The 5,000-nt window shown below is 52.8% G+C and overlaps 1 non-coding gene across 1 annotated transcript in view; it reads right to left on the bottom strand.

Annotated features, from left to right (window-relative positions):
* LOC126448308 (small subunit ribosomal RNA) overlaps positions 1–1,287 on the bottom strand; it is a 1,909-nt gene extending 622 nt beyond the window's left edge. Inside the window, exon 1 of the ribosomal RNA XR_007584092.1 lies at positions 1–1,287. This exon is cut by the window's left edge and continues 622 nt beyond it. This is a non-coding gene — a ribosomal RNA (small subunit ribosomal RNA).
* Between the last annotated feature and the right edge of the window lie 3,713 nt (positions 1,288–5,000).

Genomic DNA, 5,000 nt, shown 5'->3' with positions numbered 1-5,000 from the left:
TCAAATTAAGCCGCAGGCTCCACTCCTGGTGGTGCCCTTCCGTCAATTCCTTTAAGTTTCAGCTTTGCAACCATACTTCCCCCGGAACCCAAAAGCTTTGGTTTCCCGGAGGCTGCCCGCCGAGTCATCGGAGGAACTGCGGCGGATCGCTGGCTGGCATCGTTTATGGTTAGAACTAGGGCGGTATCTGATCGCCTTCGAACCTCTAACTTTCGTTCTTGATTAATGAAAACATACTTGGCAAATGCTTTCGCTTCTGTTCGTCTTGCGACGATCCAAGAATTTCACCTCTAACGTCGCAATACGAATGCCCCCGCCTGTCCCTATTAATCATTACCTCGGGTTCCGAAAACCAACAAAATAGAACCGAGGTCCTATTCCATTATTCCATGCACACAGTATTCAGGCGGGCTTGCCTGCTTTAAGCACTCTAATTTGTTCAAAGTAAACGTGCCGGCCCACCGAGACACTCAATAAAGAGCACCCTGGTAGGATTTCAACGGGGTCCGCCTCGGGACGCACGAGCACGCACGAGGCGGTCGCACGCCTTCGGCTCGCCCCACCGGCAGGACGTCCCACGATACATGCCAGTTAAACACCGACGGGCGGTGAACCAACAGCGTGGGACACAAATCCAACTACGAGCTTTTTAACCGCAACAACTTTAATATACGCTATTGGAGCTGGAATTACCGCGGCTGCTGGCACCAGACTTGCCCTCCAATAGATACTCGTTAAAGGATTTAAAGTGTACTCATTCCGATTACGGGGCCTCGGATGAGTCCCGTATCGTTATTTTTCGTCACTACCTCCCCGTGCCGGGAGTGGGTAATTTGCGCGCCTGCTGCCTTCCTTGGATGTGGTAGCCGTTTCTCAGGCTCCCTCTCCGGAATCGAACCCTGATTCCCCGTTACCCGTTACAACCATGGTAGGCGCAGAACCTACCATCGACAGTTGATAAGGCAGACATTTGAAAGATGCGTCGCCGGTACGAGGACCGTGCGATCAGCCCTAAGTTATTCAGAGTCACCAAGGCAAACGGACCGGACGAGCCGACCGATTGGTTTTGATCTAATAAAAGCGTCCCTTCCATCTCTGGTCGGGACTCTGTTTGCATGTATTAGCTCTAGAATTACCACAGTTATCCAAGTAACGTGGGTACGATCTAAGGAACCATAACTGATTTAATGAGCCATTCGCGGTTTCACCTTAATGCGGCTTGTACTGAGACATGCATGGCTTAATCTTTGAGACAAGCATATGACTACTGGCAGGATCAACCAGGGAGCTGCGTCAACTAGAGCTGAGCAGCCGGCCGCCCGGGAGTGTGTCCCGGGGGCCCGCGCGAACACGCAAGCGTCCGCTCAATTATTCTGCAAACAGGAGGAGGCTGAGCTCCCCTGCACAACACACCTCGAAACCCTCTCAGGTCCCGGCGGCGCGCAGCGCCGTCCTAAGTACTTGGTCGGGTTCGAGAGAGGCGCAATCGCCCGGAGTTAGGCGAGTAGACGCTTTAGGTGCGACCACCCGTGCTCCCAACTGAGCTTGCCGCTGCCGACAGAGGCCCGGGAGCGTGCTGTCGTGGCATTGCCGGCGGGAGACAACACGCGCCACCTACGGTGACCGGCAGCTCCAACGCCAGCGCCACAGAAGGACAAAAGCCCTACTTGGGTGCCGAAGCGAACTCTCCCAGCACAGCGCACGCGCCAACACGTCCGCACAGCTGCGATACAAACCACCTGCGAGAACCGCTGGGGCGACCGAGCAGCAGACGGCGTCGCGGCGCCGAGCGCCGGGCGGCGGCGCATCCTCAGCGCACAAAGTCCTCAATCGGACCAGCACACTGCAGATGGCCACCGCGCTTCGCACCGGGCCCGCGAGGACCTACTTTGGCCGCAAGGCGCCGCGAGCAGGGGGCGCCGGCGCGCAGCTGCGCCGCCTGCCGCGTCCGTCGGCCGGCGCGCCTGCCACCGGCCGCCCCCACCAGCCGGCTGTAGCGCGTGCGCCCACGCACCGCGCTGCCAGCACGCCGGGCGGCCCCCCCTCACCGGCCGGGGACGGTCCCACCCAGCCACCGCCGCGTATCGCCTCACACCCAGATCCCCTTTCACGTTCGTGGGCATGGTGGGTCCCCTTTCACGTTCGTGGGCATGGTGGGTATCCCTGAAACAACCGGTTAATAGCTCGACCGATCGTCGCCAACACTGATTCACCTCTAGCGAGAACAACCGCACCACAACGGGTTACCGGTTGTTCATTTGCGTAACGTCACCAGCAAACGTACACGTCCATCGCCATTTGCAACGAGTATTGCATGCCTGTGTCAGGTGTCACAACACACTACGTCTGCCCACATAGACGCAACAACATGTGCACGCCTAGAGAACACGTGGAAGGTAGACCCCGTACGTATGCGGTGTCCATTGCGCGAACGACTGTCAGCCCGCCTCTGCAGCATGTCGCAGATGTGGAACGCGGTGCAACATGCTATCACGGTGTGTGAGAAGAGACGACTACGTCCGAATACACGCTCCACTACATCAACAGACTGCTCATGCTGATCGCCATCCAGGGCGTCCGTTCCTCCCACACGTCTGTATGGCGTACCACACTGCAATCCAGCTCTTATAGGGAGACGACACGTAGCTGCGTGCACAATATTTGGACTGTATGGTCCGCCGTTGCTAGGCGCTGTCGTCATACGGTCACATGGGCCACGATGTATCATTCAGTACATACGGAGCAATGTGCAGTACAGTTTGTGGGTTTTGCGTACATCGGCGGACAGGTGACAGGCCGTACCACAACGTAGGCTGAGTACGTCGGCATGCGAAGGGCATTGAACATGCAAACTTCTCACCGACCAGCTTGCGAAGGCAGGGGGGAAGGGGGGGGGGCATGTACGTCCTGCTGCTATCCACACTACAGTGTATAGCAGGAGCATGTGGAAAGTCAGCAACACCTGCAAGGTGTTTAACATGACGCGATACACAGGGGACCGGGCAGTGCGAGTAGCGAACTATATTGCGAGGGTTGCGGTTAGGCAACACTACACTACTTTAACGGGTTGCATAACAATTACAGAGCAGGTTCAGCGACAACGTGCGTCAGGTTAAGGCGCAATATAGTTTAGGTTACGGCGCACTTTAGGTTAGGTTAAGGCACATTATAGGTTAGGTTAAGGCACAACATGGGTTACGTTAAGGCACAACATGGGTTACGTTAAGGCACAACATGGGTTACGTTAAGGCACAACATGGGTTAGGTTAAGGCACAACATGGGTTAGGTTAAGGCACAACATGGGTTAGGTTAAGGCACAACATGGGTTAGGTTAAGGCACAACATGGGTTAGGTTAAGGCACAACATGGGTTAGGTTAAGGCACAACATGGGTTAGGTTAAGGCACAACATGGGTTAGGTTAAGGCACAACATGGGTTAGGTTAAGGCACAACATGGGTTAGGTTAAGGCACAACATGGGTTAGGTTAAGGCACAACATGGGTTAGGTTAAGGCACAACATGGGTTAGGTTAAGGCACAACATGGGTTAGGTTAAGGCACAACATGGGTTAGGTTAAGGCACAACATGGGTTAGGTTAAGGCACAACATGGGTTAGGTTAAGGCACAACATGGGTTAGGTTAAGGCACAACATGGGTTAGGTTAAGGCACAACATGGGTTAGGTTAAGGCACAACATGGGTTAGGTTAAGGCACAACATGGGTTAGGTTAAGGCACAACATGGGTTAGGTTAAGGCACAACATGGGTTAGGTTAAGGCACAACATGGGTTAGGTTAAGGCACAACATGGGTTAGGTTAAGGCACAACATGGGTTAGGTTAAGGCACAACATGGGTTAGGTTAAGGCACAACATGGGTTAGGTTAAGGCACAACATGGGTTAGGTTAAGGCACAACATGGGTTAGGTTAAGGCACAACATGGGTTAGGTTAAGGCACAACATGGGTTAGGTTAAGGCACAACATGGGTTAGGTTAAGGCACAACATGGGTTAGGTTAAGGCACAACATGGGTTAGGTTAAGGCACACCATGGGTTAGGTTAAGGCACACCATGGGTTAGGTTAAGGCACACCATGGGTTAGGTTAAGGCACAACATGGGTTAGGTTAAGGCACAACATGGGTTAGGTTAAGGCACAACATGGGTTAGGTTAAGGCACAACATGGGTTAGGTTAAGGCACAACATGGGTTAGGTTAAGGCACAACGTAGGTTAGGTTAAGGCACAACGTGGGTTAGGTTAAGGCACAACGTGGGTTAGGTTAAGGCACAACGTGGGTTAGGTTAAGGCACAACGTGGGTTAGGTTAAGGCACAACATGGGTTAGGTTAAGGCACAACATGGGTTAGGTTAAGGCACACCATGGGTTAGGTTAAGGCACAACATGGGTTAGGTTAAGGCACAACATGGGTTAGGTTAAGGCACAACATGGGTTAGGTTAAGGCACAACATGGGTTAGGTTAAGGCACAACATGGGTTAGGTTAAGGCACAACATGGGTTAGGTTAAGGCACAACATGGGTTAGGTTAAGGCACAACGTAGGTTAGGTTAAGGCACAACGTGGGTTAGGTTAAGGCACAACATGGGTTAGGTTAAGGCACAACATGGGTTAGGTTAAGGCACAACATGGGTTAGGTTAAGGCACAACATGGGTTAGGTTAAGGCACAACATGGGTTAGGTTAAGGCACAACATGGGTTACGTTACGGCACAACATGGGTTACGTTACGGCACAACATGGGTTACGTTACGGCACAACATGGGTTACGTTACGGCACAACATGGGTTACGTTACGGCACAACATGGGTTACGTTACGGCACAACATGGGTTACGTTACGGCACAACATGGGTTACGTTACGGCACAAATTAGGTTAGGTTACGGCACAAATTAGGTTAGGTTAAGGCACAAATTAGGTTAGGTTAAGGCACAAATTAGGTTAGGTTAAGGCACAAATTAGGTTAGGTTAAGGCACAAATTAGGT

This window comes from Schistocerca serialis, unplaced genomic scaffold, assembly GCF_023864345.2.
Source record: "Schistocerca serialis cubense isolate TAMUIC-IGC-003099 unplaced genomic scaffold, iqSchSeri2.2 HiC_scaffold_599, whole genome shotgun sequence".
NCBI lineage: Eukaryota > Metazoa > Arthropoda > Insecta > Orthoptera > Acrididae > Schistocerca > Schistocerca serialis.
Note: the sequence above shows the minus strand (reverse complement) of the source record. Positions and strands in the feature narration are given on the sequence as shown.